Below are 26,499 nucleotides of genomic sequence, written 5' to 3'. Positions count from 1 at the left end.
CTTAACTGCGAGGTTTCAACATCTCTGCTCCTGAAGCTTAAATGCTGTCCGCTTTATCATCGAGACACCATTATCCGTCGATGAACTGCACCGTCGGCCAATAAGAGACATTAAGCCGGACCTAAGTGCAGTCGAGAGTCGTCACTACATAGAAGTCTTCTAATCTGGAATGTTGAAACAAAAAGATTGAGAGTAAGCAATAACAAATCTGTTTCGTAGGCCAATTAAAAGGTATCCAACCTTACTTTGTACCTCCATTTCTATTGTAGCGAAGCAACAGGAATTGGTGTTATTATGCACTTTACTCGGATGATTATGAGTGCAAAACTACATGCTTTTCCAATAAATCATTCGCCGGTAGCGAATCCGCGCTCGTGGTCATTTTGTAGTCTCCCACTAATTAACAAAAATGTTCGAAGGATGCTATTGCATTAAATTTTGCTAGACATTTGGCGAGGCTTCGTTTAAAAATTATGAAAATTGAGAAGAGAATTGGTAGTGATAGTTTATAACAGTCCAATATTCTTAATCGTACCTCTAGAAAGCTGAGGAACAAGACAAAATTACACTAATAGCAATTCTGCAAAAAAATAAACTATTTTTTCATAATGGGAACTAAGAACTTGAGCCGTAAAGCAAATATTTGAAGGAAATAAGTTTACAAGGCCTAAAAGAAACGTTCATCGTAGAGTTTCAATGCTTTAATTCTTTCCGGAAAGTTTAAAAGCCTTTTCAAAAGAGTGGGTTTTTTGGGCAGTCAATTTGACCATCAAATTGAGGTTCATGTGGAAGCTAATGAGACACAAAACTCTGGAAAAAATACATGCAATAGGGATTTGCTACATGTACATGTTACCATGTGGAACAAAGCTTAAATTATTAACGAATAGTTACAGATTTAATAATGATGGAACATAAGTTTTTCACTATTTTTCAGAAGTGGTTCTCTGCTGCAAGTTCAGATCGTTCATTTTAACGCTTCCAAGGGCAGTTTAAACTTCAAGACTAGTTTCAAGTAAAAAATAAGAAATCCTACTGCGTTCTACACATCAACCTCGAAAACAATGCAATTTGTACTCTCTGTCAGATTTTTTTCTGTTTTGGCTTACGATTTCCATAATCCTGCAGTTTTGTCTGAATAATTCTCAATATTATTTTACCGTCTATACTTTGTCCTTGTAAATATGTATATAACGACAACCCAAAATCCATACAATCTTTGTTAGAGCGAACAGTAACCAACTTCATTTAATGATGGATTGATGTGTACATACCCTCGATCTGGGCATCTGATTCGCATCCTGGTGTGAATTTTGCTGTTATGTCTTTGTATTGTTATTCCTCGCGTTTTGGTGCCATTTATGCAAGTGTACAATATGAAAAGTTACGTTGAAAATAAAGCCTCATTTCATCAGTTTCTCCTCCGTTTGTTTTCCCTACTTCAATATTTTTTGTTTGTTCAAAGTTTGAAAAAAATTGGCTTATATGTATGCTGCTTAAAAATCCTAGTTTTTTTGTAATGGAAAAAACAAGTTAATTCGCCCGAAACATCATGTCCGTCTGTTTCGCTTACGTTGCCTTTGAAGCACCACTACAAATGAGGCAATCAAAACCAATACAATATGGAAATAGAGGAAGAGAAAGGACGCGCGTTGACGACGGCGCAGGAATACAACTATTCGTGCTTCATGGATGCCCGTGTTGCGTCTGCAAAATGGAAGGCGCGATGGTGCGGCACTGGGCGTGAACTCGCAATGGTCCGTCTCCTGCAGAGACAAATAGAGACGCACACTAGATTTTCAGTGAGGCACATCTAATTCTCGCGGATCCACCGGAGCAACAACCATGGTTTTGAGTGTTTACCACGTCAGTAGTGTACGCTCTTTCCCGTTGTTTTCCATCGGCCATGTTACTTATGTACCATTGGCAAGGCCCGCGCTGCCCCATGGGTATCGTCGCCATTTTTCGCGGCGGGAAGCAATACCTATTTTCTCCATGTTTTTTAGTTACCATTTCTTTTTTTTTCTCCTATCTTGTCCGCTTTATTCAATCCTGGTAGACTTGTCTCCATCTCATTTGAGCTCAATATCTCTACTTTTCCTTGACCGTTGAATTCAACTGGTTGTGAGATATATTTAGCGTAAGCATTGGCTAAAAACGCTTGCTTCGCGTTAAGGCGGTCATAATCCGCTTGCAGATCGTTAACCATATCGTAATTGATAGGCATGAAGTCATTGGGATTGACAAGTCTAGGAGAGTTAGGATTACCTCCGATAAATTCCCACTCCGCGAATGGTAACGGCGAATGATCATAAAAACGCTTGCGGTGTTGGGCAGGCGTGTTTTGATCAGCTAACGATTCGACAGTTTTTTCTGAGATTTAGAAGGTGAATATTCTCAGGTCTTGGAATAAAGATGTCGTTCACTATCGTATCCTTGCTTCAACTAGGCACAAATTGTACCTCACGATCATTATGTATGCCTAAAGATCTTACGGCGCGCACGATTGGGTCAGGAAGAATCGCGTGACTTAATACGACGTTTATCGTATCTGCTTGTAATCTCGGCCAGTACGCATATGTATTATCAAACGGCATGGTTAACTCGCGTTGTATCATTGTGTACTTGGTTGCTGCAACTGCGAGTGAAATTCTGTACAATGCGTATGTATTACCAGCGACAGGGATCTGGTTTTGAGGCCTTTGGTAGATGGCGCTCATGGTAAGATAACAGCCAAAGCCTTGCCCGCGAGTTGTTGGGGGACTATCGTAGACCTGGGTGCATTTACCGTTTCGCGCTGCTTTGCAGCGGACGTTGAATCCTTGACTCCAGGAAGGAGTCGGATTTTCAACTCATCTGCCATGCGATCGGCGAACTCTCTGTTCTTCTGCATGTGGAATTTATCGGCTCGTTGACTTTATTCGATATATCAAGAGGTAGGTGAGGATCATAGAGAAAAAAAAGGAGGTGTTTGCATTTCGGGCATCTTGGAATTTTTCATAGAGTATCTATAGCTTTGATGACGTCATTGGGTACAGCGACGTTTTTATCCTGTCGATTTTCTTGGAAATGGTGTAATTTAAGGGAAAAAGTCATTCTATAAAAAGTGCTTGAAATTAAACAAAGAGTTGATTTAAGTAAAAAAATCGGACATTATGGTCCGTTTTTACAGCGTCAACATAACCCTCAACGAGCGTCTTGTTTACATTGATGACGTAGGTGGGTACAAATCCTCAAGATGCAAACACCTCCTTTTTTTTCTCTATGGGTGAGGATGTATCCGCCTGACCTAGACTATAGATGCTCGTATGCTTCATTTAGCTGAATCTCTCAATATTAGGGTTTCTGTAATTGACCTTGTGTGTGGTTCTACGTTTTTGCTTTGTCCATCATATTTGATACATCCAATAGAACTGTCCATAGACATTTTAAAGGAAGCATTAAGTAATTCATTATTCCATGCATGGATAATACGTTTACTCATGGGACAGATATATACAAAAGTGTGGAATTTTTCAAAGAGAAGTAGATACTGTGGATACCTTACAAAACATTTTCGGAAACCCGATGTTAATAAAAACAGTTTCTCAAAAAATAACATTCTTGATTGTTTATATAATTATTACAAGCATAAACAAAATGAATACATAGACGAGGTGCTCCGGTGAACGCTCTTCAACATCTTAACGTTGGAACCGTCGTCTTGTTTTCATCTTGATTCTGCCACAATCTTCATGTAGTTCCCACCTAACATTAAAATCTCATATTACTATGCCATCCCCGATTTTTTTTCCACCAATTGACTATATCTCTCCTCAAATCATCCTACAAATGTAGTTAGGCTGGTATTCGGTGATCTATAGAACATCTCTAACTCAATTCTATTCTTCTCTTCTAATTTAGCATTTGAGCTTACTACCCAAACAATTTATTTTCAATTATTTCCGTCCCTAAGCATTCAATCCCTTTCTTAACTTAGACTATTACTCCTCCTGCATGGGTACTGTGTGAATTTGATCTAAACATTTTAAAGCCTTTAATTTTTAACTCTCCATCCAATACACTATCAGTCACATGAGTTTCTCCAACAACTAAAATATCAAATTCACTATCTTCCGTCCATTCCCTAATTTTATCAATTTTCCGAACCAAACCATCTACATTTCCGTACCATATTCTCAGCATACTACCCTTATTACTATTACTATTATTATATTTACTGTCATGTGTATTACCCTATACCCTGAGTTAAAGTTCTTCGGTTACAAAAGCGTGTACAAGGTGTCTTGAGACAACCTCCTCTTCAAAGAATCAGAAAATCATTCCTTATAGCTACCTATCAATCTGAAAAGAATTAAATAATCAAAGCAAGAATTGAACGTATTTCCGCCAAACAGAACTATGTCTTTAAGACATGAGCCCTGAAATCCATAAGAATGTATGCATAACATGCCTCACATCATAATGCACATAGTTCCGTTGAGCAGAAATACGTTCAATTTGTTTTCAGGCAGAGCAATGAAAGAAAGAAAATCAAGTACCCTTTGCCATGATGATTTGTAATTCTTATTACTCAATTCTGTAACCGCGATTCCATGCAATTGTCAAAAAATATCTTTAAATTGAGTACCTCTCGAGGTTTCTTTTCTTTTTCCGCTATTTGGCTGTTGCGTTGGGGCGCAGGCTGATAACTCACAGGCAATGTGCTTGGCGGGCTTGCTGTGGCGGGGGTGCTTGCACTTGTGGAAAGTATAGTACTGCGGATAGTATTGAGCGTATTGCGGGCCTGGGTAGTTGTAGTAAGGACTCATTGGCATCCTGCTGTACCCCTGGAAAACAATTAAACAATGAAAATCTATTGATACTTACATCTTTATCATTCAAACGCAGGAAATGGTGAAGAGGGCCCAGATGTTCATTCAAGTTTTTTTTTTTTTTTTTTTTTTTCCTGCGTTTATGCTTTGTCTAAGCACCTCGCCACTTTAGATCATTCAGTTAAGTTTAAGAAAGTGTCAATGATAGAAATAATTCTAAGGTGAGTACGAACTTTTTCAAACAGAGATTCCCAGATAGACAAGCCTAACGCTTGCATCCCTCTTTCGCTCAGGTGGACAAGATCTTTACCAACACTTCTGGGACTTGCGAATGACTTGGAAACCTCTACGGGCCTGTGAAGCGATCCATGCGTTTGCTATTCTGATTTTCTCGGCCAGTAGAGTTTCTTCGGGATGGGAGGAATGTCAATAAGGATCACTTGTCGGAAAAGAGGTGCAGCAGTGCTGATCAGTCGATCGTTGTTGGGGTAATCGAATTCACCATTCTTCAAGAAATCATTGGTTCCTAAAAGAATGACTACATTTGATGACCCCCGAAACGTATCGACTGGACCCAATCGATGAAAAAACGTCTCCAGACCTTTGGCTACAGTGCTTCCAGACACAGTTAGATTTAGCACCCATACGCCTTCAAATTTCTCTTTGAATGAACCCTTATTTTGCATGCGCTGAATGATAATGTCTCCCAGGAAGACAATTTTATCCTGAAACAAAGGCGACTCTTAGGCAAACCTGATACTAATAAATTATAACTTTCAATTATACAATGTTGACTCGAATTTAAAATGTTGTCTCGTCCCTTCAGGTAAATGGCTCATCAGAAAAACACTACAACATCCACTTCATGCGAATTTTACTTATTGACGGCTGAAAATTCTTATGGCGAGAGACATGAACTCTGTGCATTGAGAGCCTTTAAATCCAAGTTTTAAGGTATGATTTGTCAAAGGAAAAATATCAATCAAAAAGTAATATCGAGGAGGCAGACACCATGTGCAATAAAGAGAAAAATTTAACACATCGTGGAAAGTAATTAGTCCAAAATTAGGAATTTTACGATACATTCTCTCCTTTTTCTGTCATCGTGCAAATCACAATTTATCGGGACAGGATCCATGGGAGTCTTGGCGTTACCCATTCATGTGAAAAGGGATTCCGTGATTACTCAAAAAATATGAAGGAGTTTATCCTTAAAAACAACTCTTTTAATTTTCTATAAGGCACAATCCCACCTTCATTTTTTCCTCCTTTACTTCGAACTTAAGTTCAGAGGGTTGCCAAAGTACATGACTATAATTGTTTTTAAAGTCTCCGAGTTCCATCCTCTTATATATCTGCTAACATTGAGGGAGGGGAGGGCGCCCTGATTAATCTTAATATACCAAAAAATTACCATTGCAGCGGGCGACAGTAAAAAAGGCGGTGAAGGAACAGGTGCTTCTTTCTCATGATGCTCATCCTTTCTTTTTTAGGGCTCCTTAGGATAGCCCTTATCCTGGCGTCCGATAGTCCTTCCGCTGTAAAAAAGTAAAAAGAACTTGATTCTTTGTTTCAGCGGATAGCACTCAATATAACGTCTACGTAAAATCCGGGTTGTTCCGGGCATTACGTTGGATCTGGAGGCTGGGTTAGAACCACGTAACTCTTTGGGGGTCTGAGAGTTCATACTCAAAATTCGAAGTCGTTTAATCCTAGATATTTTAACGTCACAAAATGACTTTAACGCTTCTTAGCACTTCTCACGCTTTTGACCGCATTGATAATAACTTCGTAAGAGGAGTATTTTACGTGGGGGCTGGGACCGCGATGGCATGCCTTCGCACATCGTGGCAAGTGATTAGGCTCGTAAGAGGTATTGAAGTGGATCAACTGAGCATATTTATCCTCTGCAATACTCTTAATTAATTGTTGTTTAATTCCTCTTCAGATCTTTCCTCCTTCAAAGATGAAATTGAAGAAGGAATGGGCATCCAAAACATCACTGGAACCCATTCCAATCTCAAGGCAAAAACGAAAATATAGTTATAGATGTACTTCGCACCTGTGGAGTGAAATTGGTCGCATCTTCTTTTTCATATTCTTTTTGAGCAGTCGATTTTGTATGTGTGCGGCTGCCACATAAAGTACACTCTGGCATTTTGAAAACACCAGAGACGAGAAAAGACTCACTTATAAACAATAATGACTTTTTACTTTTTCACCGCTGCTACCTAAATTAAACCGTGGCATTATGGACACACACTTTAATAAACAACATGATACAATAATTTCCATAATATGGCAGGAAATGCCTTGGTTTCATCAATTTAAAATGTTTTAAAAGCTCAGCTTTCTTCCACGACACGAACGAGCCATGAGGTAAAAAATACATTTTAAATAACCGACAATTCGTGCTCGCCAACCAGTAGCAAAGTTCCTCTTAGTAAGTAGCTGGCCTGATAGAGGTCTGACAGATTCAGCGCGGTCATTCCCAGTGTACCTCTTTTCTGTATCTGCAAAAACCCGATGGAGATGCTCTCCGTGCTCGTTTGACACTGCTCCACAATTTTCAGGGGGAAAATCAAGGTGCAAGTGAAGAAAATGGACTTAGAGGGTCATGTTTTATCCCATAGACTTGTATGCTTTCAGCAGTTCATCAATATCAGACTAATGGCTCCTTGATCGATAATTTCCGAGGAAATTTTGGAATATACATTCTGGGAGCCTACCGAAACTCGCAACTCCACAGGATTTAATAACTTCGTAAAGTCGGGACCCTTGAATACTTTTTTAATTTGAGGCCCAACGAATACGCCTTCTCAAAAATCGTCATTGAGGCCTGGAAACTTGATTTTCAGGTATCGAAAACCCTCACCTTCTCCGTCCATATTTTTGGCAACATGTTTCATCAGACCGAGTTTGAAGTGAAGCGAAGGGAATGAGAATTTTTCTTGCCGACCAGAGGCTCAGAATCCACATTTTGTTCTTTTTTTTCTCTTTTTTAAGACCTTTATTGACAAAAGAATACTGCAATACAACGGTAGAGACATATCTAAGACAAGTAGATAACATGATATAGAAGTATAAGAAGAGAGCAAAAGAATTTTAACGTAGAGAGTTGATGATCAAGAGGAGAGAATCATTTGACTCCAGGAGCCAAGGTCGCGCCGGAATGACCCTGCGGTATACCATCGGCGTGGAGTGGAGGGTTCGGCATGTGGGACATCATGGACGACTTCTTTCTTATAACACTCTCAACGAAAGCGGAGATAGATTTCCAATTCTGTTGAGAGGAAAGGAAAAGTTCTTGCGCGGACAAGAGAGTGAACCGCGACCCCAGCTTAGCACTAAAGAGCTCGCGCTCTGCAAGAAAAAAGGGACAGAGGAATAAGGTATGCTCCGGAGAGTCTCTAAAACTACAGCCGGGCAACTGGGTCTTATATGGTAGTTTGCCAGGTCAAAGAAGGATCTCTTCACATACTCACGACCGGCAGGGATGTTGGCAATAACCCCTGTTATGTGGTCGGATTCTACTGTGTGCACACTGCACACCAAAGTGTGAGCGAAGCACCATACGGTGTTGAGGGGCGTCTTCCTTGTTCTCGTTGCCCTTGGAAGAACTGGTCGCAGTTGAAGGCGTTTTGGAAACATGGCCTGCTCCGATACTGTGTCCTGGTGCCTTTACGAACTTCTTCTTCTTGGGCGGGGGGCCAGACATATTGAACTTTGATGCGGTAGGGAAGGTACACACTCGACCCTAACCACAAAGTGCGCGAATGAAACAATCTATGTGAGAAAGAACTCCAATACAACCACGGGCAACCCAGGTATTGGTCAAGAGACTGTTCCCCACTTGGTCTCTTCTTATGAGAAGTATAGGCCGTTGCAGTCGTTAGGCATTTACCACTCCTATCCACAGCGGAGTGGACTTAGCACGGGCTGTTGACCCCCACACCACGATTTTGGCCAACCATAGATAAGGGCCCAAGTAGACCGTGTTTTTCACCACGTAAGTGGATCCAACCTCGTGACCGGGGCCGGCTGAATACGAGGTCAGTTCGATCTCTAAGATGTTTCCTCCGTAAGGGGTATTATTTAGGTTTGGGCCTTTAGAACGTAGTATTGACCAGTTAAGGTCGACCCGACCCCAAAACCAAGATGAATCTTGTAAGTTTACCCTACACGTCTCGAGAGTAGGCCTGTTGCCAGGCCCCCGCGGCAAGTACACCAAACCCCGCAGCCAGGGGGCCGCGAAATTTGGCGTACATGTGATAAAAACTCGGCACGGAAAATCACGCTCCGATTTTATATCAACACACCACATTTTGTTCACGTGGATTTTATTTCCGACCGCTAGCCACTTTTTCTTGTTGTAATCTTGGTCCTTCGTCTGACGGTCTTACTCGCACAGAAAACAACAGTATTTTGTATAACCGGCCTGCAACCCCATTAACACTGCGACAACTTTTAAATCGGTGCATATCTTCCACTCAAAAGCTTCATAGTTTATTTTCATTAGAATTTCGCGAAAGTTGTTGTACGTTTCTTTCATCTTTGTTGAACATGCTAGGGGAATGAAAGGAACATGATTACCATTTTTGAGGAGCACTGTTTTCAAGCTGGTTTTTGAAGAATCTATGAAAAGTCTCCAATCTTCAGTTCTGTCGTCGGCTCTGCGTTTTCGTTTCCGTTTGACCCTATGTCTCAAAATGCCCGGCCTCAAACATTCTTAAAACATCGACCCGGGATCTTTGGTCGTTGCAGAGTACCTCTGTAGGAAAGCAAGCCTTTCAGAAGGGTCATTATATTAACGCATTGCGAAGTCATTGGAATTCCAATTTACTTTTATTACCAAGTTTCCTGAAGTACGGGTTATCCATCTAGACAATATTCGCGTTGTAGGCACAGTCGATACTAAGCATCTGTAATGTCCTGAATTATCGCCCTGAAAATTCGAATTAACACCTGCGAACAACTGCGAGATATCTGTATTCTTAAGAGCTGATATATCGGTGTCGGTTATAACTTTAAAAATAATACACATTTTTATTATTTAGAATCACAAAATTAAGTCAACTTGTATTTATTATATAGTTGCAGTCGATATTGGGAGTCATTGGTGACCGTTAAACTTTTAACAATTACGAAGCCCTTATTGTAATCTTTATTACTATATTCTACGCGGAAGGATCAGTCTGCAGAAACGCCGAATCAATGCCCAAATAATCGAACAATTTTAATGAACTGCGTGAGAGGAAAAAATCTAGATCAACTTCACTAAGTTCATTCATATCCGCAATTTTTAGATGCGCCCTTTAGACATTTTTTGAGCTCTTTTTCTTTTTCAAAGCTTTTATAAATTTTCGTTTTAACACATGCTGACTGTATCATCATAAAATGAAAGAGGAACCAGTGATTCGCTGAGGCACCAAAAATGTCCTTCTACACAACATAAAAGGGACGACGAAGGACGCCGTCTTTCCAAAACCGGTGGGAAATCTGAGGCATATGTTTTCTCCAAGACGATTCTTCTTATCAAAATAGGATTCCTCATGATGAATACAAACTTTATCTTATCAGCTAAGAATTAGCCAACAAATTGTATAACCCATAATAGAATGATGTTAACTTAAACTACAAGAAGGTTCAAATTTGGACCTGACTTGCCGCCACTACATGAAGTTTGATCCCCCGCGGGTTAGGCATTTTTACCGTATCCCCATTTCAGATTTGGCACATTCTTCAGACAAATTACGTCCGTCTGCAGAAACGCCGAATCAAGGCCCAAATAATCGAACAATTTTAATGAACTGCGTGAGAGGAAAAAATCTAGATCAACTTCACTAAGTTCATTCATATCCGCAATTTTTAGATGCGCCCTTTAGACATTTTTAGAGCTCTTTTTCTTTTTCAAAGCTTTTATAAATTTTCGTTTTAACACATGCTGACTGTATCATTATAAAATGAAAGAGGAACCAGTGATTCGCTGAGGCACCAAAAATGTCCTTCTACACAACATAAAAGGAACGACGAAGGACAGTTGCAAAAATCCATCCCTTGTACTCACAGAGTAACGGTGTTGTACCAAAGGGCAGTTAGAATGCAAATATGGAGTAAAGAGGTGACTGTAATGGGCGTGTTGCAAACTTTTGCTCGAGCAAAATTGAGAGTTGTTACTCATAGAAAGTGTCGCAATAATCACTGACAAAGTCTGAAATGCACTCCTTACTTCACAATTTGCGTAAGAAATTTGCGTTTTTTCGAGCTTCTCTCTTCAAAAACGATATCACGGCACAGGTGAACATTTCGTTAAGAAGAGTCACTCCTTCTAACCCTCCATATACTACGCAGTATTCAACATAGCCGACGCCAATCCGCCAAAACACATGTGACGGGACGACGATTCTAGCCACCTGATAACAATCGGCGTGTTTCCAATCACATTTTTCTCGCGTTGATAGGTATCCGCCTTGACTGACCTCGTGCTCTCCTCAAATTGCGCGCGGAAGCATCGGCCATGTTGAGCAGGGAGTAAATGGAACGACTCCTCTAATGATATGTTCACCTGTGCCGTAGTATCCTTTTTGAAGCGGGAATCTAAAAAAAACGCAAATTTCGTACGCAGTTTGTGAAGTTATTAGTGCTTTTCAGAGTTTGCCGATGTGCTCATCGTGATTTTTGAGACATCATCCCTGAGGAACAACTTTTATTTTTGATCTAGCCGAAGTTTGCAACAGGCCCATTGGAACATTTTGATTGATACAGAATTTAAAAATCTGGAATGGATTTTGGACGTACTTTCTGTTGGCGGCAGATTTTGTCTGCTTTTTCCTTGAAAGCTGACGATAGAGGGATTTTTCGAAAGTCCCGCCTCATCTCGAAGCCTTCCCTTCACCGTAATGATCGCGAGCATCGCAGCACAGTCTACCGTCAGAACAGCCAGGCTGCCCTCGAAGTTAGTTGAAAGCTCCACCGGTAGGGAGCGCGAGAGGCACGTCCTGGGATTTTCCACCGAGCTTACGAAGTCGACATGCTCGGCAGTTGTGTTTAGCCTCCGGTGTTCCCGGCCGTTTACTCATATCGTTATATCCTCCTCCTTCTCCCCCTACCGATTTAATCCCCCGAGCCAACCCATTCTTCTCCTCCTTGAACACGGCGACGAAAAGGTGTCCGTGTTGACTCATCATCATTGTCCCGGTCGCCGCTCAAAGCATCCCGCGGGTCAGCACGGTGGAGCCACGGAAAATGGACCGCGCTAAGCAGAAAGGAACCAAGCCACAACAGTTATTGCCAAATTTAATCGGTCGATTTAATTTTTTACCTGAGAACGGTTTTGCGGATTTTCGTGCAAATGTCGATGAATTTTCTGTATAGTACCAAACGAATTCCGTATACTTTCCAAGGATTCCGCACAACCGTTTTCATGTAATAAATTTACTTGCCCAGGTATGTTTGGTAATAGCTGCGGTTTTCCGGTCATAACACGAGAACGGTTGCTCGTATCGCTACATACAGCGCCATTTTCCGAATTCTCGTGTAATTTTAACGCGATATGACTCGTCATTAATTTTCCACAGCCCCCCGTGACTCAAAATTTCAAAAACATCATTTCGAGGCGTAATTTTGATGATTATTCTGCAGAAAAAGCTCGTTCAGGGCTGTTCAACAACAAACGCTGCTTCATACGTCACTTTGAACTATTGGTACGAATCTTCGTCAACTCATCGACCATTTTTGCGCCTAAGTCCGGGGGGGGAGGGGTGGTGTTCAAACTTGTTTCTCAAACCTGACCATACAGACTTGAAGCTCTGTTCTATTTAAATGATTCAGACAAAGAGCACAGACTAAATGGGGGGGGGGGGAAATTGACGGAGAGGGAGGGGGTAAGCACCTGAACAGTGATAGGTCTCCCCGCCGAAAATAAGTCAGGAAAGTAGTGAGCGCAGTTTATGATTCAAGGAAACCATGGGCCATAATCTTAGTGCGCAAATGAGTTTGGATTGCGGTTAGACATGAGTTTCGATGCATAGAACGTAGCGCAAATAGAGATACCAGAAACCAAACCATCTCACATACTTTCCTATTCCAGCTTTGTCTGATATAAAATGTTAACATCCTCGTTCATGCGACTTTTAGGAGAAATATTCAAAAATGCTTGTTGTGATGCTATTTCAGCATCTGATGATATGGATGCTGGATTTAAATCACTTTTACATAATGAATGTAGGAAGCGCCACATATTTTCATAACTTTTTCTTGTTCTGTTTGGTAAATAGCAAAATGCACGAAGCAAATAGTGTCCATTATTGTACCCGTGTATTGTGTAAATTTGATAAATGTAGGGGGGAGGGACCTTATTTAATACTCCGTCAGCTGAAATCTCGTTTGTGGTTCCATATCAAAATGTCAAATTAGCAAAGCACGTAAAAATTTTAATATCTGTTTTGTTGTCCAGGAAACAAAAATTTCCGGTACTGTTTTGGATGCTTAGCTGTCGTACCACAGATGTATCGACTCTAAGCGGTAATCCCCTGACTTCATAGCCCTCACTGGAAAAAAAAACACATTTGATCTAGAGTCCAGACTCTTGAAAACATTGACAAGAAAAAGCATTCTTGATTCAATCAGATTTAAGCTTAAGTCAAAAGGAAATTTGCTCAAATTAAGAGGCTTGGTTCTTGATTTAAGCTTAAATTCAATTGAAGCAAGAGTATTTCTTCTTGTCCGTGTTTCTAAGAGTCTCGACTCTAGATCCAATGTGTGTTTTTTTTTTTTTTTTTTTTTTTTTTTCTTCTATTTTTTTATCAGTGCTCAAGCACAAATCGCCCCGTTTGTACTTTTGGACCAAGCCATTTTTTTTCTCTCTCTCCTCAGCGTAACTCATCTAAGAATTCGGGTCGTCGCTCACTCCGATGTGCACCCGCAAATGCGTTTTCAATCGCGTCTTGGCGAGGATCCCTCGATCGGGCGGGGCAGACTGCAACGCACGAGCGATGAAACACTCAGTGTAAACACTGGCGCGGTTTCAGCGCCGCCTCGCACCTCTACAGCCAGCCCGTGCCGTGCCTGCCCGTGAACCCGAACCTGGGAGCAGACCACTTCGTGGCTGTCACTCCCGCCCGTCTAAATAAATTGCGTCGATCCCAGAGTTTCCTATAGCCGCCGCCACGCTGTCGTTCTTGGGGGGGGGGGGGGGGGAGGCTTTTGAACTTTCGGAAGCTGCCGACTTTCTTCGGATGTAATACCCAGGTTCTGTTTTTCTATGTATGGATCTTCTCGCTACATTACAGACAAATGTGCTTTGATTTAACTTGACGGCACTGTTATGTTCATAGAAAATTTGCCCTTACACTGGAAAAAAAAAACAAATTGGATCTTGAGTCCAGACTGTTGAAAACATTGACAAGAAAAAATACTCTTGATTCAATCAGATTTTTGCTTAAATCAAAAGGAAATCCGCTTAAAATTGAGAGGCTTGGTTCTTCATTTAAGCAAAAATCCGATTGAATCAAGAGTATTTTTTCTTGTCGATGTTTTTAAGAGTCTATCCAATGTGTTTTTTTTTCCAGTGTAACCGAGTCTCTAATTCAACCTACGGAACTGAACCACGAGCTTACTGACTGCGTTATCGTTGTTGTATTGAGTTCGAGTATGACGAAACGATACATAACACTGAAATTTTTCCAGTGTGCTCGGAAGTGAGTAAATGACACTTTTTGCCTGGCGCTGATTTTTCCAGTGTGCTCGGAAGTGAGTAAATGACACTTTTTGCCTGGCGCTGATTTTTGATGCATATAACCCCTTAAAGAACGGAGAGATGAACGATAGACATTGAAAGCAGGAGGAGCTAATGGTAATACCTTGTAGTGCTATTGCTTATCAGTATCATAGTCTGATATCCAATTCGTCAAATTCAAAACAGTACTACGTAAAATTGAGTTCGTATTCATTTTTTATGGGATTGCTGATGCCAATTATCGCATCCCATAACGACCTTACCAGTTACGATTCGTCCATGATCATGGGATTCATCCTCTTGAGAAAACCTGTAAAGTCAAGGAGTTCACAATCTCGTCCAACAGAAATTCTCAACTCTCTCGCATAAAGAGTCCATGATGCCTGCACAAGATGAAGGAAATCATTGAATTGTTTGATTTGTGTTAAATTTTAAGTAGTAATTTCATGAAAGTTATAATCTTGCCTCTGTTACAAGTCGTTTCAAAATCTCTCCCGTCCCATGTCGTCATAAGGGGACTTGCCATGACTGGTAGCAGAATCTCCAAGTAGCTATTACCTGGAAATCTGCTTCATGGTGGCAAAGATTCAAGGCATTTTTTAAATTCTTTAGCTAGCCTCTGCAACCACCTGTGACATCACGGTTTTGATGTAAGGAAATCCCTGTTACGTATATCCAGCCATAACAGTATACGTAGTATTCACGAAGGTATCATCATGATTTAAGCCATCAAAGCAGGTACGAAGACTATCACCTTTTGGCGTTTCTGGTATTGCACTTCAGGAGAACAGTGCAACTGGCAGTAAGAAGCAGTTACTCGTATCATGCGGCCAATGGTTACTGTAGGTCTCGTTTTGAGTGACAAAACGTGAAGTTTCAATTTGATATGGTATACCTAAGGACGCTACGGACTGATGTCCCGGTTGCATTGCTCTCACCTGTTAAGTCACTGCCTCCACACAGAGCGGCGTTTTTGGTAGAAAGTGAAAAAAGTACGTGTTCTCCTACGTGCGTTATATGTCAACTTTGATTTTGCACCGAGGGACGCGAAATTTAAAAATGTAGGTGAATGTCTGCATTTTCAGGAACTGGGTCCGTAGGTGTATTGGGAGGAGAAGGCACCGGCATTGGATAAAATTAATCTTGACGTCTGAAATAACTATGGTAAGTAACTCAAGTTTTTGCGTACTTTCACGCGGTGTTAACAGCAATTTTGTAAAGAATTTTTCAAAGTTAGGTACTTAGTCTAGGGGTTGACTAAGCACTTCCTTTGTACATTTCGTGTACTTTTTAAGGTAGTCTGATACCACTCGCAGCATATTATGTTGCTGTTCATAACTTTTTGTCAGGCTGCCATTATATTCTTCTATCAGTTTGACCCCGCGCTCGGCCTCATCACTGACAGAGTTTAATTTTACAGAAAAATTCAAATTTTCGCTGTACCCTCCATCATGAGACCAAGTTGAGTTTATTCTATAGATACATATATCAACAATTTTAAAGAACATGTCAAGTTTTCACATTTTTATTTTTATTCTACACAATTAGTACACAAATTACAGTTGTACTGTCTGCTTATGACAACTACCACCTAAGGCATAATTCAATATGAATTAAGAACACTCCCATACTAATATAATTGCAACAATTGTACATATCCATTACATGGCTAAACACTAATTATTGCGGAAAAAAGCTCATATCGAGAACCCGTTTAAGCATAAAATACACAACAAGAACAATTTTACAACAATACACAAACAACCAAAGAATTTATCAACAATCAAGCATCATGATCATTTATGCACAATTTTAGAGAATATATCACGTTTTTACATTTTTAAAGCGTACTTTAATATTTTCAAAGAAGATTTCAAACCTCAGTTTATAAGAACCCGCTTTACATAATTACATTTTTTCTTTTTAGTTTACATAAATATATACGATACATATATCAACAATTTTAAAGAACATGTCAAGTTTTCACATTTTTATTTTTATTCTACACAATTAGTACACAAATTACATTTTTACGTACGAGGTGCGTACGGGCGTTCAAATCCATAACTCTTTTCAGCATAAATTAATATTTTCGAAAAATACTTCAAGATTCGTTTTAACTATGAACCTGGTTTACATCACTAATTTTCAATTAAATACTTCGTAAAGTTAAAATATGGAATCTGTTTAATCTTCGAATATGTCGTCGTATTCGTCAGGATGCACGTGTCTAATGTTGGGCCTCTCTTTTTTACTTTGCTGGCAATCCTCGTCCCAACATTCTTGTTTTAGCACATCCGTTGAGATATTATACTCGTAAAAAATGTTATTTCTCTTGTGTTCGCCCTCTTTTATATAACAACGTTTAAAACCACTTATCAAAATTCGGAAATGCACATTATCGTATGTGGTAGCCATTGTTGGCTTAATGTTATTAGTTAAATACAGTATCCTTGTAATAACATCAGCCGGAATCACTTCTTCGGCTTTAAATTTCATCAGAGTTCCTTTTCCTTTGTTCTCTCTCTCTTCAACGGTTTTAACTAAGGGATGGAAATTCGAATATTTTGGAAGAACTTGGCAAATGGTTTGATGGAAGTTTTCATTGGTGAGTTTGAAATTTTTAACTAAAGGTACCATCGGAAATAATTTTTTTGATGCATACATTTTGGAATTATATAGGAGCCGAAATTGTTGATTTTTATTATTAACGTTAAAATCAATTATGAACTTGTCATTTACAGTTAATTTTTTTAATGTCTCTTTGTCTAAGGAAGATTTATATTTTTCAACAATTTCTTTGACGTCTTGTTTATTTTTTAGGGAGAAGCCATTAACTACGAGATGGAAACTAGCCTTCTCTGCATAAACTGATTGAGACAAAAAAAATCTATATTACAATTGTCTCGATAATTACTTTTTACAAAATCTTCAAACGTATCACGTAATACTATGAACCTTTGAAGTTTACAATTTTGGGGTTCATCTGCCAAGGGCCATTGAACATCGATATATATTTTAACGTGCCTTGTTTCTGGTATAACTTCATCTATAGATTGTGTCGCTATTAACGATAAGTTACATAACTCAAGTCCTTCCATTACAGCAATCCTTTTAAACGCGATCCGTTTTTCGCACTTCTCCAAAGTCGCAATCTTATCCAGGTTAGTTATCATTTTTTTTTCATAGCATTTGAGACGGTACTGTCATTAAATGAAAGGGCGCACTTCTATGATTTCTGAATTTGTCTATACATACCTCTGACATGAATAATGGATTAATATTTACACACATCTAGATTCATCAAAAACTGCATGCAAGTCGTGGCTTGGCGCTTGAATTGTTAAAGGTGCCTTCAGCCAAGCCAGAATGTATATTTATACAACGAAAATGCACGATGCTTCAACACTTTCCTTCTCGTTATTTTTGACCTCACTCTAATTCCTGAAAAGATACATTTTGAAACAAGATATTGCCTTTGCTACCCACTTTGCGCGGTGAACGGGACCAGGTGGGGCAAATTGTACATTTCCGTTAAATTTACTCAGGAAAGTCTGAGATAAGATCAAAAATTTTCGGTAATCATCCGGGGGAACTTCTTTTTTATCAAGAACTGACTGCGTGAAGGCGAAGATACACTTTAAGTCACATTCTAAAGTCCTCATCACAATATTACCTGCTATCAATAAATTACTACGGTCCATTTTGGGACAAGCCTCTTCAAATCGTTTAAAAATGGGTACTTCTTATACCTTATACGTTTCCCCCCATTTTTATCGTGAAATTTTACACAGGAATCAGTACTTTAGTCAGGTGGAAATATTCATATCATCCAACTTATAGGGACGGTACCACAATTTTAGGGTATAACCCCCATTATTTTTCATTCGTTTTTCTCACGAAATTTTACGCACTTGAATTGATTTCAAATATCCATATCCAACAAATTGGGGTGGTACCGAAACTTTAGGGCATAGCCTCTATTACTTTTTATCCATGTTTCTCGCGAAATTATGGGTAGTACCCCAATTTTAGGAGATAACCCCGAATACATTTTTTCCGTGTTCCTCGCGATATTTTACCCAGGAATCAGTCCTTAAATCGTAAATTCCTGACTCATGCAAGAGCTCCATTATCGTCGTTTGTTCTTTTTCATTTGAATATTTGCTAAGCAGCAGATAAGTTACTTACGCATGATTATTGAGGAATAATATTTTGTAGCTACAAATGCTCTCTTCGAATCATGCGAAACATTTATGAGAATACTTAAATCGGTACCTCGTCTGTTGGCTCAGTGAACGGGGCCTTGTTCGAATGTACATCTACAAATACAATTCATTTTTTTCTTGTTTCTCGTGATATTTTCCGCAGGAATCAGAACCTAAATCGCAAATTCCTGACTCATGCAAGAGCTCCATTATCGGTGTGCGAAACATGTATGAAAACGCTTAAATCGGTACCTTGTCTGTTGGTTCAGTGAATGGGACTTTGTTTGAATATAGGTATACAAATACCATATATTGTTTTCTTGTTTCTCGCGATATTTTCTACAGGAATCAGAACCTAAATCGCAAATGGAGATGTTGCATGTGTGAGGAATTTTCAATTTGACTGTTGAATCATATTTAAAAGTTCGCGAGAAACACGATGGTGCCACTAGTTTTCTCTGAAATCAACTCACAAGCTCTAGAAAAGCTCTCTAGTTGAGACCAAAATGGAGGGACCCATATCTTTTTTATATCAAGACGAATTCTTCATGCGAAGATAGAGAGCAAATACATATTGACAGGGCTGCCGCTTTATTTGGGGACTCTAAAACTGAAAGCACGGCATCCCTGCTAATGTATTTGCTCCCTATCTTTGCATGGAGAGTTCGTCTTGATGTAGAGATGGACTCTCGGGATAGCGTGGGATATCCCCTCCATTTTAGCCTCAACTTGAGAGCTTTTTTTGAGCTTGGGAGTTGATTTCAGAGAAAACCAGTGGCGCCATCGTGTTCCTCTCGAAATTTTTCAAAAGAATCAACAGTCAAATCACAAATTCCTCGCAAATGCAACATCTCCATTCCTGATTGATGCAAGAGCTCCATTATCGTCGTTCGAATCGTGCGAAACATGTATGAGAATGCTTAAATGGGTACCTTGTCTATTGGTCCAGTGAACGAGGCCATCGTGCGTCTCTCGCGAAATTTTTCAAAAGAATCAACAGTCAAATCACAAATTCCTCGCATATGCAACATCTCCATTCCTGATTGATGCAAGGGCTCCATTATCGTCGTTGGAATCATGCGAAACATGTATGAGAATGCTTAAATGGGTACCTTGTCTATTGGTCCAGCGAACGGGGCCAGGGGGCGCTGGGAGGCGAAGACGCGGGGCGGCCGGGGCCGGCGGCGGTGGCGGTGCGTGGCGCGCGCTCGGGTGTGGGTGTGCGTCACGCATGCGTCGGGCGGCGGCGCGGGTGCGGGCGGAGCGGCGCGCGGTCGCCCCTGGAGTCGCCGAGCAGCCGAGCCGAACCGCAGTCGCTCTCGCTCGCCCTCGAACCCCATTCGCACCTGCACCGATCCGATCCGATCCCCCATCAGCCGCCCAACCATCTATCAATCTCTCTGTGTGCGCGTCCCTGTGTCCAGGTCGTGTGCGTCCTCCTCTCGGCCTCGAAAAATGCAATATTAGTCTAGTTATGCCAGTGCCTCGTGCGTCTCTCCGTGTCCGTTCGCCATGTTCCCCGCGCGCGGTTACTTTGTTTTGGTGCGCCGCTGCCCAGGTGGAGTCTTGGCGGAGGTCTTCAGTTAACCCCTCTAAATGAAGCCTCGACCCTATAGTCAAAGTGAGTTTCCCATTTTTGCCTATCTATCATTGATGGTAAACATATTGCGAGTGGATTTTGCACTTGTTGGATGGGTCGCTTGTGTATTAAAACAATCCAGGTGAAGTTCTGGTAGTCCTCAGTCAACCCCTCTAAATGAAACGTTGACCGAATGGTCAAAGTGAGTCTACCATTGTTTCCCACTTTACCATACATGAAAAACATATCACGAGGGTTTTTTGCACTTGTTTGATGGATACATCGCGATGGGTTTTATCACTTATTTGGTGGGTCGCTTGTGTGAAGAAAGAATCCAGGTGATGACCTGGAGGTCTTCAGTTAACCCCTCTAAATGAAGCCTCGACCCTGTAGTCAAAGTGAGTTTCCCATTTTTGCCTATCTATCATTGATGGTGAACATATTGCGAGTGGATTTTGCACTTGTTAGATGGGTTGCTCGTGTGTTAAAACAATCCAGGTGAAGTTCTGGTAGTCCTCAGCCAACCCCTCTAAATGAAACATTGACCGAATGGTCAAAGTGAGTCTACCATTGTTTCCTACTTTACCATACATGAAAAACATATTACGAGGGTTTTTTTCACTTGTTTGATGGATACATCGCGATGGGTTTTATCACTTGTTTGGTGGGTCGCTTGTGTGAAGAACGAATCCAGGTGATGTCCTGGAGGTCCTCAGTCAACCGCTCTAAATGAAGCGTTGACCCTATTGTTAAAGTGAGGTTACCATTGTGCATACTTTACCATACATGAAAAACACATTGCGAGTGGTTTTTTAACTTAATTGATGGGTTACTTGTGTAAAGGAACAATCCAGGTGAAGTTCTGGGGGTCTTCAGTGAACCCGTTTGTACGAAGCCTTGACCCCTTAGTCGAAGTGAGTTTTCCATTCTAGCATCACTACTGTTGGTGAAAAGCATATTTCAAATGGTTTTTGGCCTTGTTCGATGGGTTGATTGCGTAAAGAAACAATCCAGGTGAAGTCCTGGAGGTCCTCATATTTAACCCCTATGAGTCAAAGTGAGTCCTCCAATCGGCATCTCATAATGCATAACAGGGCTCTTTTCGTGGGTGCTGAAAATGTACGCATCGATGCAACGTATTTTTACTCATTAAACATCCGTCTAGGTGGAGAATGAGAAGATGAGGTCTCAGTTAATCCCTCCAAGTGAAGCCTTGGTCTAGAGTAAAAGGAAGTCCTCCATTTCAGAGCCCAACCTCTGTTCATCTTGTACATATTATAAATGCTTTTTTCAAGGTTTTGATCCTTTGCTTGTTCAAAGAAACAGTCCATGTGAAGTCTTGGATGTCCTCGGTTAGCCCCCTCTAATGAAGCTTCAACCCTATGGTCAAAATGGGTCTTCCTTCATGGCATATCTACCACGGATTGAAACCATATCACTAATGGTTCTCTCTACGAGTTTGATGGGTTGTCCGTATAAAGAAACAGTTTAAGGAAGTCTTGGAAGTCTTTAAATCCCTATAAATGAAAACTCCCAAATGTTAGAGTTGATTTTCCGCACAGTCTCTTACAATGAACAACAGGGTTCTGTCCTGCGTCAAATGGATACATAGTTTGATAAACGTCATTTTTACTTATCAAAGATCAATCCAGATGGAGTAGAATTGAACAAAGTCCTTAGTTAACCGCTCTAAATGAAGCCTCAACTCTATATGCAAAGGGAGCCTTGTACTATAGTCTTTTAACCAAAGATGGAATGTCAACTACCAATAGTCCTTTTCACGTGGTTGGGTTGCTTTTCCGAAGAAACAATTTAGGTGGAGTTTCGGAGGCATGCTGTTACCCCTATACATGATTCTGCGTCCCCCAAGTAGAAGTACAACTATAATTTCAGCCACTCGTATAATCACGAATTGTATTTCTTACCTTATGCAGGAGTCGATACTTTCATAATGACATTGCATTCATAAAAAATAAGGCAGGTTAAGTGTCAGCATGATTTGCAGTAACTCTGAATCACCTTGACCCCATGTTAATTGAGTCTCACATTTTAGCCTATCCACTGGTCTTGAAACATTTAGCATAAATGCTTCTCTTTACGTGTTAGATGGGTTGCTTGCGTGAAGAAACAATCTAGGTGGCCTCCTGGGAGTTCTCAGTTGAACCGTTTAAATGAAGCCCCAACCATACAAATGATGAAAAAATCGTATTTCAGTGCTGTGAATCTTATGAATGAAGCCTCATCCCTTTATAATCTAAGTAAATTGAGCATGTAGGAATAGTGAACACTGTATCACGGATGCTACTTAGTTTTCTGTCTTGAGAAAATGATATCAAACTTAACAGCGTTCGAGACAAGCTGCTATGCATATCACACACGGATCGTCCAGAAAGTAAGGTCACCTCTGAACTTTCTTGCAAATCGTTTCCTGCTGTAAAAAACCGACCATACATTTGAGTTTAGTATGTTTTTATAACCTTTAATTTAAGCTCTAATTTAAGCTAAGTTTGTTCATTTACGGCCGTAAGAACATCGTGTCAGCCTATTTTCACGCGACCGATGAAAAACCGGAACAGAAATGGCCATACTCTATGTCTATCAAGGTACTCTAGTTTTCTTCGCTTAGCGATGAAAAAACACAGAAGTTTTCAAGAATTGATGTTGAGTAGTTGTTTATGTAAAAAATAAAGTTAGACAGGAGGGTATTCAACGTTGCAAACCGAGTAACGTGGTTTGGCACTTTCACTGTCTATATGCTTCAGTTCGGTTCCTAAAAGTCAATGAAGTATTCCTCTCATTACGAAAAATGGTACGAGCTTACATGGAAAATAGTGGAGGGGCGCGAGTGGTCGAGCATCGATATTTCCCCATTAAAAGTTGTGGCACAGTATCGATTTCTGAGGTGTTCGTCGCTAACACTCAGTTTATCGATCCTTTTTCATAGGTTGAAATGGCAGATCAATCGATGAATATCTAAGCACCCCATGCCACTGATGGGAATCCGACCTCTCCACGTGTAAACTTTCAAGAAGCCATGCTTTTTTTCTTTTTTTTTGTGGCAGAAGCAATTATTCCAAATGGGAATGTTGACAGGCAAGTGACGATAATAAGCCCGCAAGGGGTGGACGATAAACGATTTGCTCACCGAGCTACAATGAATCAACATGTGTGAAAGTCGCTTTGTGTAGGGCTTCGTCCTTTTGTCCTTCGAAGCGAACAGGTGGTATGGGTGGCGGCTCAAAACTTTTCTCAGGTCGTTGGAAACCTCCAGTCACACGCCGTCGGTGACTTTTTTCACGATCGTCTCAATCGGACTTCACTTTTGCAGAAAGGAATTACATTTTCTGGCTCATAGTTAAAAACGTTTATCTGCGTAGGGGAACTGATGGCATAATGCGTTATTTCTAAAATAAGCCATAGATTTTAGTTCCTACTTGCAAAATTTAGTCCAATTCAATCTATCTCATGCTTGATTTCTAACCAGAACCATAATGAGAAATCATGTCACATTTTAAGCTCCGATTCGGTCCACTTTCTTGAAATCGATGGCAAATTGTTTCGTTGTTTTGACGATAAAAGTTCGCGGTCGAGTGCGGTATTACAATCTCACTCGTGATTACATAGGTTTGTATGTATGTTCAAAATGTTCATGATATTATGAAAGTTTACCTCGGAGTGCCGCGCATTTAGTTTTTGTGTCTTTAAAATATGCACGGGTATTTTTTATTAGATTATGTCAGTTTGTCGAGGAATTATTTATAAATTAATAAACAAAACAAAAACATGTGAGAGGGACGGAGAACTTATTTTAGTTTTAAGATCCACGGAGAACATGTTCCTTTGTTTTGACGTTAGTGATCCCATTCAGCACCACTAAGCGATGAACTTGTTCTGCTGTTTACGCATTATTCATATTTTTGACTGGGCAGTCAATTATTAGGTCGTAAAGATACTAAAATTCACATGTTTAGTTAGCCAAATAGAAATCCTGAAGTTTGCACTTTCCTCTAAACTTGCCCGTCATGCGTGAAAATACTTATAAAACAATTTGCGTATAGCAATTTTCTCAAACTTGCTTTTTTCCATCTCGGCTCCAAGCTATGTCTCAGCTAGTGTTACGCATAGTGTTCTAACGTGCTAAGGATAAACGCCGTATGAACGTTTGAGAGTTGCCAAATTTCCTTCGATAAAATGTTCATTTTTGAGGGAAGCTATGAATATTTTTCCTTGAAATTTTAAGGAACTTAAGGTGAAATCGTGAACAAAATGATATGAAAAGTTGGAGGCAAAATATTGAAAAATTTTCCTGAGAATTAGTGATTTACCGAAGGAAATTTGGCAACGCCTGAAGGTTCATACGGCGTTCTTCCTTAGCACGGCAGTATTACACGACGAGCTCCTGCCTGCCACGGAGGATACAAAATGTGGTAACGATAGAGCAACTGTTCGAGCTCCAAGGTCGTGCTCATTGCCTACGTTAAAAATTGTAGGCGTTATATGGAGGGATGAGGTTCTCTAAGTTGAGATACCCAGAAAGCCGATCAAACTTGAGACAAATCAGATACCGGGGGAGGGAGGTCGGAATGTAATGAAAACAGCGAGCAAAAGGTTGTTGGTTGGGTTGAACTGCAGCTTTGAAGCCGTCTCACTAATATTCAATCACGGATTATTGCTTTGCATCGTCAGCTTTAAATTCCTGAACACGTAGTTCCCATAGATCCGTCACGTAGCCTACTACGCTACCTTCATGCGGGACACAACTCACTTGATCAAATTACCTCCGACAAATTATAATGCCGCGTTTGGTCGACAACTCGCGCCTCAAGTGTCGCACTTTGAGACCGCGATTGGGGAAAAACTGGTCCGGCGTATTTGATATTCACCTATAAAAAGGACGAGCCGTAATTTTCTCGAAGCCTTCGGCTAGGGACGCTGCCCTAAAAAAAACCAATTGTATCAGCAGGAATTGCAACTGAGAATTCCTTGAAAGGGATCATGGATTAAAATCTACTCTTTATGGAATGTCATACGATTTTATGTGCGTGATTTGACTTCGCATTCACATACACTCTCGGTTTTCGGGCGCTACACAGACTCTATATAGCACTGAACTTCACTCCTAGATTGTTAACGCTGTAAGGGTTCATTAAGGTTCTTATGAACATCATGATGCTGTTCTATTATCACTTGGGTAATAATTGTAGCAGACGCCTCATCTCTTTTTAAAAGATTTTCTGCGGGCTTATTGTTGAAATTGGTAGACAAAGCGATAGACAAATCACACAAAAGAGGTATGGAGGGATCCTATCGATGGAAGCAAATAGATGCAATGGACAAAGGAGGTTATTGATAGGCTAACTAATGGTAACCCATGAGAAATCCTTTACTTAGTCTTATCATTTTCCCTCTCGGTCTGTAGCAACCACCCGTTTTAACCAATAGGATTGCTCCATACTTCCTACGTCCTATTTGTTAGAGTATCTGTGTACAGGAGAGTATTATCATCTCAATCCTTTTACTACAGAAAAATTGTGCCGCTCTCCGATTAGTCGGCTATCATGGAGCCCCAAATTTGGCCCAATGTAAACAAACCCCAGCCCCTTCGCCCAGTGTAAGATGGTATCAGTTAATGTTGGTAAGTCAGTGTAGTTATGCCCAATGTAAACAAACAAGATGGCGAATAAGTTCTACGAAGTTCTCGACTTGATTTTGGGTGTGAGAGAATTTGTTTTTTTATATCCAACATCTGAATTGAGTTCGGCTCGAACTTGATGCGTATTTTTGCCGAAAATTAAGCTTGAGTGTGATTATCGTTCATTTTTCACCCGATATTACGTGTTCCTCTGGGTCGGGTTTGTTTACATTGGGCCAACTTTGGAGCTCCATGATAGCCTAAAACTGATGAACGAATCAGAGAGCGGCACAAAGATGGCAATACTCTCTCGTATACAGATCCTCTAATGTTTGTCTTTCAATTTCAACCATCAGCCCGCTGACGATTTAAAATGAATTCCTGTCGCAGCATATTCAGGGTAGAGTACTTGTATAGCGAGAGTATAGACAGATGTGGAACTCCGAAAATCCCTCAGGCCTTCACCGATGTCTCCGCGAATTAAGTTAGGGCCCAGAAATGCAGCCAACCTATGAATTTCAATTATCCAG

The 26,499-nt window shown here is 40.4% G+C and overlaps 1 protein-coding gene across 1 annotated transcript in view; it reads left to right on the top strand.

Moving 5' to 3' along the window:
* The first annotated feature begins 19,533 nt into the window (after positions 1-19,533).
* The window catches only part of Dhit (regulator of G protein signaling double hit), a 190,415-nt gene continuing 183,449 nt past the window's right edge, over positions 19,534-26,499 (top strand). Inside the window, exon 1 of the mRNA XM_072302071.1 lies at positions 19,534-20,379. The gene's annotated coding sequence lies outside the window, so the exon portion shown is untranslated. The remainder of the gene's footprint in view (positions 20,380-26,499) is intronic.

Source organism: Bemisia tabaci, chromosome 6 (genome assembly GCF_918797505.1).
Source record: "Bemisia tabaci chromosome 6, PGI_BMITA_v3".
Classification (NCBI taxonomy): Eukaryota; Metazoa; Arthropoda; class Insecta; order Hemiptera; family Aleyrodidae; genus Bemisia; species Bemisia tabaci.
The sequence above is the reverse complement of the archived record's forward strand: the minus strand, read 5'-3'. Positions and strand labels throughout refer to the sequence as shown.